This window comes from Pteropus medius, unplaced genomic scaffold (genome assembly GCF_902729225.1).
Source record: "Pteropus medius unplaced genomic scaffold, Ma_sr-lr_union100, whole genome shotgun sequence".
Classification (NCBI taxonomy): domain Eukaryota; kingdom Metazoa; phylum Chordata; class Mammalia; order Chiroptera; family Pteropodidae; genus Pteropus; species Pteropus medius.
The window spans coordinates 1,770,314-1,786,513 of record NW_024342474.1 but is presented as its reverse complement, the minus strand read 5'-3'; the positions used below and the strand labels follow the sequence as shown (position 1 = coordinate 1,786,513).

The 16,200-nt window shown below is 45.9% G+C and overlaps 1 long non-coding RNA gene across 1 annotated transcript; it reads right to left on the bottom strand.

Moving 5' to 3' along the window:
- Window positions 1-11,279: 11,279 nt before the first annotated feature.
- Window positions 11,280-15,581, bottom strand: LOC120604981 (uncharacterized). Its single transcript, XR_005653468.1, has 2 exons — window positions 14,971-15,581; window positions 11,280-11,472 (listed from the first exon to the last, which is right to left on the bottom strand). It is a non-coding gene; the product is annotated as an uncharacterized LOC120604981 (long non-coding RNA).
- Between the last annotated feature and the right edge of the window lie 619 nt (window positions 15,582-16,200).

Genomic DNA, 16,200 nt, shown 5'->3' with positions numbered 1-16,200 from the left:
TGTTTTAATGTCTTTGTATACTGATGTTCTTATTCTAACATCTGTGTCATTTCTGGGTCTGCTTCCATTGATTGACTTTTTTCCTTATTATAGGTCACATTTTCCTGATTATTTGCCTGCCTGGTGATTTTGGACTGAATGGCAGACATTGCGAATTTTATTTTGTTAAGTGCTGGATATTTTTGTATTCCTATAAATACTTTTGAGCTTTGTTCTGGGACCCACTTAAGTTTCTTGGAAACAGTTTTGATCCTTTTGAGGCTTGCTTTTAGTCCTTGTTAATTAGAACCAGAATATCCATGAGCTAATTTTGCCTCATTACTGAGGCAATCCCCTTCTGAGTACTCTATTTGATGCCTTGTGGTATATGAGGCTTGCCCTTCTGACTAGTGGAAACATAAATTATTCTTTGCCTGTGTGAGCTCCAGGGATTGTTTCTCTGCTCCTTTGTGTGGTTGTTCCCCTAGACTCAGGTAGTTTTCTCACAACATGCTCAGTACTCATGTGAAGACTCTAGAGAACCCTCTGCACATTTCTGGATATTTCTGTCTGTGTGTGTGTGTGTGTCTATCTCTGTCTCTCTGTTTCTCTCTGTCTCTCTGTCTCTCTGCCTGTCTCTCTGTCTCTCTCTCTCTCTCAATCTCCTCTCTCCTCCTTCGTCTCTCCACATCTCACTCCTCTCTAGTACTCTGCCCTGAAAGATCTAGCTGCCTGGCCTTTCTGGACTCCTTGGTCCATCTCCTCAACTCAGAGAGAGTGTTGGACTCCACGTGGGTTTTGTGCTGCAGACTGGAAATTCTCTCAAGGCAGTGCACTGAAGCAATAATGAGGCTCATCTAATTTGTTTTCTCTCTCTCAAGAATCACTGTGCTGATGTCCCAAATGTTTCATGTATTTTGTACAACTTTTTCATTGCTTTAGGTGGGAGGGTAAATTCCATCCCTGCTATTCCATTTTGGCCAGAAGCTGAATTTAGCCTGGGTAACTTCTACTTAAGTTTATATACTCAACCCAGGACCCTGCTCCTAGATTTCCTTACATGCTCCCTAACATCTCCACCACTCCAAGTTGGATGCTCTTCCAGAGGGAGCTCATATTACCCTACTTGTGAGTGTGATTATTGTTCATGAGTCTCTCTGCAGGGTCACCACGTCGCTTCCTAGTCTGGGAGCTCATTTGAGATAGGGTTGCATCTACACATCTTTGTATCCTCCCTGGTGTCTAGCATTCAGTAGGTGCTGAATTAAATGTTTAAGAGAATGAATAAAGAGAAATCTATGGCTGCTTGGCCATCACCAGCTAGAACTAACCAACAATATGGCCATATCTACAACTGATATGTGCTGTTAAACTTGCCATAAACAGTGGGCACTAACACTGACAGCTGTCCTCTGGGCACTTCCCTCTTCCTGAGCTGAGCTGGCAGTGTCCAGAGCACTCCCAAGAATGTGGCTTTAAATATCCTGACCTTGACAATTCCAAAGCCTTTGATGGAGGGTGTGTAGAACTGAGACACGAGTCACACAAGGTGCCAGAAAAGTGTAACTGCTTCTCTAAGGCTCTCGGAACACTCCCTGTCCTGAGGTGAGGTAGAAGGAGGAAAATAAACACGGAGAAGCCTAGTAAACACTCTCTCTAATGTTTGGCACATTCCTCACTCCCATAGATGTGTCCAGAACTCTCTGGCTGTAAATGGGGCACTGACAGAGGATCCTGGGCATATTCCATTGCTGGCTTGATGCCTGGGTAAGGCCACTCCAATAGGTGCAAAGCAGGATTAAACAGAATTAAAGAGCAGAGGAGCAGGGACTCAGGGAAGATCAGGTTCTGGAAGCACAATCTGCATACTTCTCAAATCCTCCTTGATTCTGGAAACCCATGCTTTTCAGGTCTAGTAGACAAGGCTCTGCCAAGCTCGTATTCTGTGCTCTATACAGCGCTATATACGATGAGGACAAAAGAAGTCCTGCTGACAGTCATTAGAAAACTTAACAATTTCCTGAAGTCCAATGTCTCCCCAAGTAAGGTTCCCTATCACCTGCATGTGAATCTCCAGGGACATTGATTTATTAATGCAGAATTCTGAGCCCAATCCCATATAGAAGAAATTACATTCTTTGGGGATGAAGGCAAAAAATCAATACTTTTAATAAACTTTTAATACACTTACATAAAAATGTAAGAATTAACTGCCTTAATGTATTGCTATGAAGGTGGATTCACTGTGTTTGGGGACCTAAGAATTTTGTTAGGAGTTGAAAAGTTTCTGGCCATTGTCATTTGGGTTTAGAGTTTCTTTGGCTCTATAATTCCATTGGTAGGCTTCCAGTCTATTTGTTTCTGGTGGATTCTATGAGTTAGTATGTAAAACCAGAGATCTTGCTGAAATAAGTTTTTGGGTACGAAGTCCGGAATGGATATTTCTCTAAGCAACAAGCGTTAGTCTTGCCCAGACACTTAGCCTTACATTTGATCTTGAACTATCCTTTAAAGCAACTGGGGAGGCACCCCAAGTCTGGTCCTTGCCTCTAGGTTATATCCTACTTAAATCTCTAATGAGACTGATGGTTCCCGTCTTCTTGGAGGGAGTAAAAACAAGCTGCATCCATATCCATCTTATCTTATGCAATGTATTCTCCTATCCCTGTTTCTGCTTATAATAACATACTCTGGGGCAAAGTTTCTAGGGTTTCTCAGTCCTGGTTGGAATAAACAAAAATCCAACTCAACTGGCTTAAACAATAAAGAGAATGTATTGGCTCACATTATTCTAAAGTCCAGAGGAAGAGCTGGCTTTGAGCAAGGCTTGATCCAGGTGTTCATACAATACCATCAAGGAGTCAGTTTCCGACTTCTTCTACTCAGCCTTTCCCAGTGACTTCATCACCATGTTTCATACAGTGACCTTCCAGCAGCTCCAGGTTCTCCCATTAGTCATTAAATGGATACAGCAATTCTAGATCCATATCCTCATTCTAGTAAGTGCTTTACAAGTCCAGAGACTCATATTCTCTCATTCATTTGAAGTGAGTCAAGTTCTCGTCTGTGAACCAGCCACTGTTGCCAGTGTGCTAATTAGATTAGAGATAGTTGGAGATGAGAGTTCATCCCACCCAAATCCTGTAGCTGGGAATGGGTGAAATCCTCTAAGGGGAAACCATGTACTGTGAAAGGAGGTAGGGAATGGCTACCAGGCAGGCAACCAACGAGGAGTTTATAGCCAAATGGAAACAGACACCTAGGTGGTATTACCAAAATGAGGTAAGGACTATAACAGAAATGGGGATAACGTTAACCAGGAGAATTTGAAAAATGTTGCACCTTAGTCCACCTAGAGAAATTTAGAAAGGCTTCTAGAAGGAGCAGCAGATGCTTTTCAGGTAGATAAGAAGGCAGAGGATGAAGGAGGGCATTTCAGGCAGAGGAAAAAGTATGCATAAAGACATGGAGGCTGAGAAAGTCTGGCATACTCAAGGCACTCAAGTCCTGCTGGAGAATAAAAGGGTGGGGGGAGTGGCTAGGATAGAGGGGAATGAAAGCAGATGGAGCTGGACAGGTAGGCAAGTGCAAAGCCATGAAAGGCCAAGGCCCCAGAGTCACACTATAGATTTATGAAGTTATCAGATAGGTGACAGGGATCTTCTAAAGAGAATTTAAACAGGAGGATGGCATGAGACTTTTGTATCAGAACAAGGATCCTGGCCACAGACTAAAGGACATGTTGGAGGGGTTCAAGGCCCCAGACTTGGTCCTACTCTTTTCCCCATCTCTGTGAATGGTATTATCATTTTCTATCCATGGAAGTCATTAGTGCTGTTTATCCAACATGTCCAGTCCCCCTGTCCATCACATGGGAGGACTACACTTTTCTGTCCCCTTGAAATGAGGTAGGTTTCATGAGACATATTATGGCTAAAGAACATTGGGTGCTAATTTAAAAGGATTTGCCACATTCCCTTTCTCTGCCACAAGTGATTATGAAAGCATGGACAGAGATGCAGCCTCTGTCACACTAGTTCTTCATGACAAGAAACTCTCCTATCAATCCTTGATAGATCTACAGCAAGAATGAGAAGTAAACGTTGGTTGTACTAAGCTACCAAGATTTGGAGCTTGTTTGTTGCTGCAGCATAACATAACCCATCCTAACTGATGTACCCCCCCATTTGCCAAGCCAGAAACCTGGGCTTATCCCTTGTTCTCACTCCTCACCTCCATGTTCTTCTGAGTCTACCCTAAATCTCTCTCCAATTCATCCATTTCTCACCATCCCAACTGCCACTGCTCTGGTCCTGCACATCATCCTCTCTTGTCTGGCCCAACTGCTGTCTCTGTCTCTAATCTCATGTGATCCACTAATTTTTTTTCTATACTTAAGCCAAAGTGATCAGATTATAAAATTCAGATTCAATCCCATCACTCTTGTTTTAAATGCTTCAAGATTCCCATTTCCTTTAGAATAAAGTCAATACTTGTTAATAAAGCTTGTAGGATCCCGTATGATCTGGCCCCTATTTATCTCCAATCTCTCTCTCTCTCTTCTCTTCCTCTCTCACACTTCAAATGAGCTGGCCTTTCTTCAATGTCTTAAATTTGCCAGGCTCTTCCTGAATTTTCACACATGCTCTCCCCTCTGTCTGAAACTCTTTCATCCCATCTCTTTGCATGGCTAATTCCTACTCAATCCCCAGATTTCAGCTTAGATGTCACTTCTTCCTGAAAGCTTTCCCTGTGCCCCAAGTACAAAGTTAGATACCCTCTATGTACTCCCTTGGGCTTACAGCACTTGAACTTCTTATATTATATCGTTTGTTTGGTGTCAATGGTACTTAAGAAGAGATAGGGAGCTCATCATCTTGGTCCTCAGAAATGCCCACCTGAACTAAGGGGGTGTGTACAGAGACAAACAAGGAAGAGAGTGATTAAGGAAATATTTAGAATGACTCCCATGTTTCAGGCCTGGGTAATAGAGGGATACCAGTGTCACAATGAGTTTAGATTCTGTTATGCAGGTGATGGGAGTTGCAGCAGACAACTTTAGGTGCCCTGCACTATGTGCCCTTGGCCCACCTAGGATTCGGCTGCAGCTGGGGCAGACAATACCCCTTCTAACAGCATCTTTCCTCAGTGGCTACCACATCTCTGGCTTTCTGCCAGATGAAGCCTGGGGAGCATGCAGGACAGCCCAGAAATACAGAGGGGTTAATGTTTCCAGCAATGGGGACGAGAGACCTTTGAATAGCTGCCCTAGCCTCCTGTTCTTCTGAAGGATGATTTGAATTACATTCTACCTGGTTTCTCAGGGGCCTCAGTCAGATTGAGCCTCGGTTGCCCACAGAGTTAACCAGGTCAGTAACACACTCTTTGTGACTTTTCCTCCTTTGTGGTCTCACTCTCCTTGCTCCCCAACTCCTGATTCCCAGGATCATCTCCCAGATAAACTCCCTGAACCCATGTCCAAGCCTCAGCCCTGCTTTCATCTCATACAGAAGCCATTGAAGACATTTTGACAGATGAAACAAGAGGAGAAGAAGGTTGTAGGAAGCTGTCAGGCGATGTCAGTACCTTAACGGCCATGTTTACTGTGAAGTGCCTGTGGGACCACAGGAATATGACCTCTGCTAAACCTACAGAACTTTTTTGCCTTTTTTTGTCACTATCGACCTCACTCTTTGGCATGCTTCATGGACACAATACTTCTCAGATTTCCCTCCTACATTCCTTGATACTGCTTTCGATTTCCTTTATAAAATTAAGTTGATGGTGTTGAAGCTGGGTGATGGGCACAAAGGCGGTCGTGGTAGTATTTTATATTTTTGCGTGTCCCACACTTTCCAAAATACTTTTTAAGAATAACTTTTAAATGGAGTTTCTCTTCTCTTCTGTATCTACTCCAGTTGTTCTCGAATGTGTGCAAAAGCATACTTAGGCATCATCTGGGGATACTTTCAAAAGAATCCTGTGAAAACCTGGCTCATCTTGTCCTAATGACCTGGCCTGTGCTATTTATCTGACCTTATCTCATACCATGCCACCTTGTGCTGACATTGCTCTGGCCACACTGGCCTTCCTCCTCATCCTCAAACACACTAATAAGTTTTCTATGACCTTTGCACTTGCACAGCCATAGATGACAGATGCCACAACATAATCTCTGCTCAAATGCCACCCCCTCAAGGCAGCCACTCTAAAATAGTGCAAGCACACGCATACACACACACACACAAGCTCTATCATACTGACCTGTTTTATTGTCTGTTTTACTTGGATTTTGTCCACTAACTCCATGTTGTCTAGCACTCCTAAAGGTGTGTTCCTGTTTGCTGCTTTACCCAACTCCTGGCATATTCAAAATGCTCAGTAAATATTTGTTGTGTGGATGAATAGTTTTATGTCTGCAGAACTCAGGAGAGAGAGCTGGGGTGTAGATATGGGAGCTGGCATCACAACAGTAACAACTGAAACCATTTCATGAATTGGTTTGCCCAATGAGAGTGGGTAGAAGTGATAAAAGACCAGAATAGAATCCAGATCATCTACAGAGTGGAAAAGAAAAAGGAGCCTGGGAAGGAAACCAAGACAATGTGACCAGAAAGGCTGAAGAGAAGCACTGAAGGGAGACCTGTCCTAGAAACCAGGACAGAAGAGAGTTCAGGAGCAGGAAGTGCGGGGCAGACACAGCAAAGGAGGAATTGGATAGAAACATGCCCATAGGATTCTGGTCACTAGAGAGTCACTGGTGAACATCTAGTTCCAGCAAAATGAAGGGCAACCAGCAACCAGGGACACTCAGTGGCTAAATGCCCTGGCCTCCCGCCATTTGGAGGGACAATTCTGATGTCCCTCAGAAGGTCCCCAACAGGATTAAGCCCCAGTAGAAGAAGATCAGAAGTACATTCTTTATTGGCTTGTCTTCTTGTCCTGTTTCATTCTCCCTTCTCCCTTCTTTCTACTCCCTCTCTCCTGTTCTCTGCAACCCCCTTCCACATAACTATTAGCATTCAAATCCTCAGGATCTGCTTTCAGGGAAATCCAAACTAGAGCAGACTCATAGCAGTTCTCATCACTCTTTCTGTTTTTCAAGGAGGGAATGAAATTTTCCCTTACATCTTATTGCCTGGAACTGGTTCATGTGCCCATGTGTGCACTGATCATAACCACAAAGAAAGGAGATTATTATGACTGGCTTAGACCACTCCCTGGGGCTGGGCATACCATCCATTAAGAACATCAAGCCAGATCCTGACTCTGTCTCCAAACCATCACAATTCCCATGACTAATGAGTATGGGGACCCCTCATAAGAATGGCAGGCACGTTTTAACTCCTGTATATATTCTGCCTGCACCAACCACAGCTACAGACTGCTAGGCACTCAGTTCATATCTCTGTCCTGCAGGGCATCGTGCTAAGTGCTGAAGGCCCAGAATGCAAAGACCAAAAAATCGAATTCCCGACCTGAAGGGCTATATCAACCAGACACATTACATACAGAGGACTATCATGTAAAATCACAGTTGATTCTAAATCAGAGAAAGAAGAATTTATCGGTCAGGAGAGACTAGCTAATACCAAAGAAACAAATAATCCCTCAAATTTATTTATCCCACACTACATAGCTCTCATGGTGAACAGGAGGTGTTACCCCATGGCGTCACAATCACACCAGAACTCAGTCTGATAGAGCAGTCGATATCTGGATATTGCTGAGCCAGAGGGAAAGAGAGCTTCAGGATGGTTTTGAATTAGCAATTGAATTCTTGGCCCAGAAGTGAAATGTATGACTTCAACTTACAACCCATTGGCTAAAACTGGTCACATGGCCCAACTGAACCTCAGAGAGCCAGGAAGTGAGATTCTACCATATGTCAGAAGGCAGAGAGGCAGAGATATTTGGTGAATGGTAAAGACTTCTAGAAAGCATGAAGAAAGAATAACATTTGAACTGAGCTTTGAAAAATACTTTAGCCTTCAACAGATGAAGTTAGGTGCAAGGGAAGAGGACCTGCCTAGTAGAGAGTTTCACAGAGATGTCACAGAGGCCTGGCTAGTATGATCAAAGCCAGGCTTCAGCGTGGGCAAGAATTGGTCTGGGATTGGAACTGGACAGGAAGACTGAGTTTAGACTGTGAAGGCTTTGAATATCATAGTAAGGAATTTATACTTGAATAGATTATTGGCAATAGGGAGCTATCAAAAGGTTTTTAAGCAGGTAAGTAACAGGATCTGATTTGTTTTTGAGGAAGATATCTTTGGTGGCAGAATGGGAAGCAGATTGGGAGAGAGACTGAAGTCTAGGAAACTATAGGAGGCTGTCCTATAGTACCAGTCCAGGCAAGTCATGAGAAGGAACTGAGATGAGGGAGGGGCTGGGAGGACCTCGAGGAAGAGACAGATGAGAGAGACATTTCCCATCTAAAAAAGATCACTGCTCTTTTTTTTTTTAATGAAAATATTCGAACACATACAAGACTAGAGAAAACAGTTTAACAAATCCCCATATACCATCACCCAGCTTTAACTGTTAACCACGCATGGCCAGTTTTGCTTCATCAACACCCCCTTCTCTTCACTCCACTACATTATTTTAAAGCAAATGTCAATTATCCTATCATTTATTCTGTAACTTCTTGAGTATGTGATAGACTCTTTTAACCATAACTATAATGCCATTATCACACCTAAAAAACTAACGATAACTACTTAATGTTATCAAATATACAGTTAATAGTCAAATTTCCCTCGTGGTCTCTTTTTTCCCCTCAGTTGGTTTGTTTGAATCAGGATCCAGATACGGTCCACATGTTCCATTTGGTTCTCCCTCTTTCTCTCACTTGTCATCTACTAGAGGATTCTGGGTCACTTGTCTTATTGAAGGTCTGGATTTTGCTGACGGAATCCCCCTGCTGACATTTGACATGCTTGTCTTCCTCCTCCATTTCCTGTGAACTGGTGGCTAGATCTAAAACTTCCCTCCTTTGAACAGAAGCAGAGGGAAAGGGGGAAGGAGGAAGAGGGCCATTGTTTGCACAACATCTACTATATGCCAGGCACTGTGTGGGTTCTTTATAAAAATGACCTCATGTAATCCTCACCACAACTCTTTGAGGTGAGTACTCATTATCACTGTTTGACAGATGAAGAAACTGGGACTCACTTGGAGAGGTTAAGCAACCCACCGAAGCTCACAAAGCCAGAAACTATAAGAACCAGGATTGGAATCTGGCTCTCTGTCTGACTCCAAAGCCCCTTCTCTTTCCACTGTCCCAGGCACATGAGTGGCAGTGCTAGAAAGGAAGCCTACCTGTCTTGATTCTGAGACAACTTCACTATCGATAATAGATATTGCAATTTACATACATCACAAGATCTTAAACAATCAATGCTGCATCATTATCCCCATTTTATAGTGGAGAAACTGAGGTCTAGAAAGGCTAAATGGCTTGCCTTAGGCACTGCAGTTGGTGAGCAGAGCCAAGATTCACCCCGCGGTCTGCCTGACGGCAGACACCATGTTCTGCCCCACTGCCCCAAATAGCCTGTCCTAGTGGATGGCTCCAATCTTCCTTGTGGCCATAATGGGGGGAAATTGGATGCAGAGATGGGAATCAGCAGGCCGGCTTTTCTGGCTGGAATCTGGAGAATGAGCACTAAAACTGTTGGCCCAGAGTGAGCTTACTCCTTTCTGCCACGTTCCCCAATCAAAGACAACATATATTCAGCTCAAGGAAGTGAGGCAGCCAGGAAGGGCCAGCCTATGCCTGGCCCCATCAATCTTGGTGGCATGGACTTTCTCCTAGAGCTTTTTCAGGAGGCCCCACTCCCTGCTGCAGTGGGGCTAGCGTCCAGGAGAAGCTCACTCAAAGGGCAGACAGAGGCAAGGCTTCTGTGCTAGGCAGCCCCATGAGCAGTTCTTCCTCCCCAGAGCTGCCATGGACAATCGGGGAGAAAAACCAGGACATTGTCTCCCACCAAGATATTTTGTATGCTTTGCACTTGCTGCTGCATTTCCTTCATCTAAAAGCTCTAAAATTTCAAATAAAAAGGTACAATGAAAGCAGCAGCAGGATAAATAGCCACAGTGATCTGAGCTGAAACCCTGGAAGCTTTATTCACATCTTTAGAAAAACTCTGAAGGCTCCTAGTAGCAGCTGCAGTACAAAGCCTCACACTTTAATTCTAAGGCTGCCAGAAATAGGTCTGTCAGGCCTGAAATATCACTGCATTTCATTACTCTTAAATGTGCATTACCATCTCTGCCTCATTACCAGCTGGGGGGTATTCTCCAGACCAACTCTAGAGAACTGTGAATCTGGGACTTGTGCGGAAGGGGAGAGGTTGAGTTGGGGCTAAAACACAGGAATGAGAGGGGAGACCTAGTGGCTTAAAGTCTCACAAAGACACAGATTAGATGGAGGCCCACAGAAGTGGAAGATCCTGTTATTAACATGTCTTCAGCAAACAGGCACTTGGGAGAGTCTGATGTCATCAACTTGGGCGGTGAAGCCGGTAGCAGAAAGGAAAGAGGCAAGACTGATGGGGTGGTAGTGAGGACAGTTGAGCAAAGAATGGGGCCTGAAGAAGCGCTGGGTAAAGGGAACAGAGGCCTTCATGCCTGGCAGCAGGTAAGAACCAATCAAAGGCAAATTAGGCCATCAAGGTCTGGGGAGTCTGAAATCACAGACACAAAGCAGCCAGTGAAAAATCCTGGAGGGAGAGGGCTGCTGGAGGTTTGAAAGTTTGGAGCCCGGAGCAATCTGCATGTTTTTATAATAAAACTGACACTCAGGGCAGCTCTGAATAATTCAGTAGGCACTGTGATCTCTTTACAGTGCGTGTTCCTGGGGTACAAAGGGAAAGGGGCTGGCTCACCCAGGCCTGCTGCCATCGCCTGGCTCTCTGAAAGGGCGTGACAGATGGGCCTGCTCTGGCCACCACCCAGTCACGCTTCGCATAGTGATTGGTTTTCAAAGGAGGACAGGGTTTGTGAATGGAGCCAGCTTGTTGCTTGCTGCCTTCAAATGGACGCTACTGGGTCGCCTGGCCAGCCCGGGCCCCCTTGTGAATGAGGCATCACCAGTGGGTGGTGAAGAAGCCAGAGGTGACTCCCCATCCCCTCCCCCTGTCACTGCTGAGGCTGGGGGTGGGGAAAGGGGGAGAAGTGCCCCAGACTCTTCTCTCTACTGACAGGTATAACCCTCCATTGGTCCTCCTCTATGCTAGCCCTGTATCACTTAAAATCAAGTTCAGCTGTATATACCCACCCCCCCAAAAAAAAAATTAAAACAAGATAGAAGTTTATTTTTCTCTCATGTAAAGAAGTCCAAAGATAATCATCACAGATGTAGTTTTTCGGTTCCACCACCATCAGAGACCCTTCGCATCTTGTGTCTCTGCCACTCTTAGTCCTTACATGCCACTCCTGGTCCACCATAGCTGCTCACGTTCCAACATTTTGTCCATGTTCTGGCAGCTACCAAGAAAAAAGAAGATGGGAAGAAGGGGCCCAGGGCACATGCCAGCATTTTTTGCAATTTCCTAGAAGCTACCACACAAAAGTTTATGTTTAATAGAGCACGACTTAGTTAGATGGTTATGCCTAGCTGCAAGAGAGGCTGAGAAATGTGTTGTTTGTTTTATATGAGCATGTATTTGTTGGCAGGGCTCTATTGCATTTTTGCATGTCTTGCAAGTGGAGCACTGACTGCCCTTTGTTCTAGACTCTCATTTCCGGGATATAGTGGACATCCATGGAAGGTATATAGTACCTTCCTCCAGAGCAAAAGGCAGCCATGTTGCTCATTATAAAAGATTCAGGTTCCCCAAATTCAGGTTCCTCTCCTGAAATGCAACCCACTGGGTGCCAGGCATTACCTGGCCCTCTTTGTGAAGCCCTGAGGGAATGGGGACTGATACCCTTCCACCGCTGTTGCTATGAATAACGAACTGTCCTTCATCTCTGACCCAGGAGTCTTCGCTCCTGCCAACAGCTATGACACCAGCTAATTTGTTAGCTTGTAAATAGGATAAAAATCTCATACCTTCACAGTTCTTAACAGTGTTCAGCTAAGTTTCTGCACGGCTAGTTACTAAAAATCTGCCACTTGAGCTGCCCACGTAGGTGTTTTCAGGTGCCTCTGCCCTTCCCACAACCAAAGAGAACAACCTTCAGGTGAAACTCCAGCCACTTTCAGAATTCCAGCAGGTCCTGCAATGCCCAGAGACAGGGAAGCTAACACATCTACTTGCCTCCTCAGTTCTGAGAGGGCCCTGTGGACCTCCTTGTCCGCATCTAGTCGGTTCCCAGATCAGAGGAGAGCACTGAATCCTTCTCTGGCTTCTGCATCTGAAATGACGTGGTGACCTTCTCCTCAGTTCCCTGAACCAAACTGCACCTCCTTGCCCATCCCCACCCCAGCTTTTCCAGTCGTCTTCCTCCCCACTTCCCATTTCCCCATCCTTCTCTCTATCCTTCCACCAATGTCTTCCAGATCAGATTCCCTTAGAGCTACGACCTTAGTTGGCCTGTTCTGTAACTGCCTCCCTGCCCTAAGATAGTCCTCCTCTGGACAGTGAAGCTGGGGCTCAGCTAGCCCATTTATGCAGCACTCCATCCTTACCCCCTGCTCAAGATGCTCACATGTGTGTCAAGGGAAACAACTTCAGCCTCATTTTGCTTCCCCCTCACTCTCTTCTCTTTGTCCTGCAAGTCATCCTTAAGCCCTCTCACCTCTCATCCCCTTCACCATCCTATCACTAAGTTCTACCTCCTAAGTATCTCTGGTGTCTGTCCCTTCTGGCCCAAACCCACTGCCCTAGTTCAGACCCCACTGCTTCTCCCCTGGATTCTTATAGCAGCCACCCACCAGGTGCCCCCAAACTCCAGTTTTAGGGCTCCAAAGGGCTGCCCAAGTGACTATTCTAAGAAGTAAATTGGCTCATAGCCCTCATTACCTGCTGAACAAAGTACAAACTCCTTACTATAGCACCTAAGACCTCACTGCTCTCCGTGTCCGGCTTGTCTCCTCCCTCTCCAAATACCCTCATGCTCCAGCCACACTGAGCTACTCTGCAGTTCCCCCAAAATGCCCTGCTCTCAAACGCCCCTCCACTTTCACACCTGCTCTAAATTCTTCTGGGAATGCCCTTCTTCTCTCTTTTCCTTGCTCCCTTCTTGGGCACCTACTCAGGCTTGACCTCATTTGGGAAGCTGTCCCTATGTTCCTGTACAATCCCAGCAGCTGGGCTCTGCCCCTCTGTGTGCTGCCACACAACTGTGTACACACATTATTCCCATTACGGCACATCCCGCAATGCAAGCAATTATTTGTTCATATTACTTGTCTCTTCCTCCGGATGGTAATGTCCTGGAAAGCAGGGGTCAGAAGTGTTCATCTTTGTGACCCAGCCATGCTCAATAAATCCTGGCTACCTGAATAAGTGGATTGTCCCTCACTTCACTCATCTCCACTTCCAAGGCTAGCTCATTGGTAAGCAGTGATCAAGTAACACAGCTCAAAATTGCTCCCCTTAGGGTTTTAGGCTGGAAGATGATTGATTCCAGGATGAAGAAAAAGGAGCAGTGAGGCTGGAGAGGGGTGAATGGGAGTTTGCCCCTCATGAAGACCACGGAATGGGAGCCAGGTGAAGAGGGGCATGGAGAAGAGTCAGGTCCCAAAGGAAATGCAGACCTAGGTCAGATCCCCTGGAGCAGCATGTCCGTCCCTTTTCAGGGTATGTGCATGGTGGGGGAATTGGGGACAAAGAGGGGAGACCCAGTGAAGGCTGTGGGGTCTGCATTTGTATCGGATACCACCAGAGCCAGCAGGGAGATCCAGATGGAATCTCTTAATAATACTCTCAGAAAATCCGTGGCTCAAACTGTTTCCTAGGCCCAGGACAGGGAGCTCAGTCCAGTGCCAGGCACTCTGCCTCCTGTCTCATTGCCAAGGAGAGAGGCCCTACAAGATGAGATCTGGTTTAAAGGCTTCTAGCCCTAAATGCAATGAGATATCCCAGACTTGATCTTGGAACATAAAAAAGACATAAGTGTAAAAACATGAAATCCAAACGAAGTGTATAATTTGGTTAATTGTATGGCACCAATGTTAATTTCTTCATTTTGTCAAATACCGTGGTTTTAAGTAAAATATTAACTTTAGGGGAAGCTGGGTGAAGGGTATATGGGAACTCCCTACACCATCTTTGCAACTTTTCTGTAAATCTAAAATTATTCTAAATAGTACATTAAAATAAAACAAAACCAAAACAAATAGACTTTAATACATAAGCTCAAGATTTAGGAGGCAGGAAGAGAGAAAGCATAAGTTTAAATGAAAGGTAATGGAGCAAAAAGAGAGGATAATTCTTAGTCAGGAGTCTAAAGACTTTTGCTACATTCATTCATTCACTCCGCAAATATTTGTTGAGCATCTACTATGTGCTGAGCATTGTTTTCAGAGCCCAGAGTACCTCTGCCCTTCCGGAGCTGATATTTCAGTGGGCCTACAGCTTAATCTGCTTATCTAACCCCACTCTATCCTACAAGCTCCCGAACTCAGCTACAGAACTGAGAAGTGAGGCCAGTTTCTCTCCAAATCACATCAGGGTCCAAGAAGGGTTTTGCCTGACCTGAGAGACCTGAGGTCACTCCAGAGAGGGTGCTGAGTTGGACTAACTCCTTCTCGGCTCTGACTAGTCATGGAACTGTGCCTGGGCTTTCTCATTTGTAAAAAGAGCAAAGTAGTAAGAAATCAACTTTCTCCCAGAGATACACTGTTGTTCAGTAGGCATGAGAGTGTATTTAAAGGATAAAGGTGCTTGTATTAATATGATTGTTGTAAATATTTAGATCCAGACCAAGAAATGAGTTGGGACCTCTCTTCTATAATTACTTCAAACCCTCCTCTTTCCGTCATCAACGAATCTTCAGAACTGAAGTGAAAAATCAAAGCAAACTTTGCCTGCTCACCCAATGCAGGGCTCCAGGCTGGGCGGTCAGCCTGGATTAGCTCCATCATCAAGACCAGGGTCAGGCCCATGCACCCACCGCATCTTTAGGCAATGCTTCCACAGAGGGTGGGAAGCTCAGACCTGTGTCCTGGCCTGGCCCGGGCCGCTTGGGTCTCGGCTCCCAGGGGAGGTACTAGCGGCTGCGCTGTGCTCTGGAGCGGGCCCCACGCCTCCGCTGCTGCTGGTGGAACCCGAGACCCGAGCCGCACCCCATTCGGAGGCTCATGCTGGCGACCTGGGCCGCGCCCCGCGAGGGGCCCAGGGAAAGCGGCCCCTCCTGGCCCCGGCCCAGCCGCCTTCGGAGGGAAAGTTGTTGCTCAAGCCTGAGGAATGCGGAGCCACAGCGGCGCGGGAGGAAGCGGTGGGAGATTACAGCGGCCGGCGGGCAGCGACTGCGACGCACACTCAGCCCTAAAGTAAACAGCGCGTCCGGGACGGGAAGCAGCTCCGCCCAAGGCCCAGGCGGGCCCACAGTCTGGAGGTGACAACCACGCCGCCTGATAGCGCAACGAAGGGTTAGAATGGCCAAGCCAAATCACACACCACCACCACCACCACCACCACCACCACCACCACCGCCCCGCCCCGCTCCAGGGCAGTTCGGGAACTAAGGACCAGGAGAAAAACCTCCCGCCGAAAGTTCCAGAAAGGCAGGGATTTTTGTCTATTATGTTCGATTAATCTCCCACGTCTGAAGAATGCTTTGAACATAGTAGGCACTCAATAAATATTTTGAAAGCATGCTCTAATCCTCCGGCCTCAGTTTCCTCCTATGTACAAGAAACAGTTTCATCTCTGAGGCCCCCAGCGACTCCGAAATTCTAGGATGCTGAGATTAAATCCCATGTGTACTGCTGTGGTTTGCTTTTAGTTTTTCAGGGACATTTTTAGTGCTACCCTTTATGATGTGCCAGGAGTGAATTTGACAGAAAATAAGAAGACAAAGGGAGGGAGAAAAATATTTTCCAACTGGCAGTGCTGACAGCATTTTGGAAGAGAATCTAGGGACGCAAAGAGGAGCCTGATTCTTCCTACTCCTGCACACCCTGCCACCCTGGCCTCCACCATAAATGGGGTAGATCATACTGGTGCTTTTTATAGATGAGGCAAAGGGAACATCATCACAGGAAACTCCACCCGGAGTCAGGACTTTCTGTGTCCTCTCTAGCTCTCACAGAGGACTGGCCCC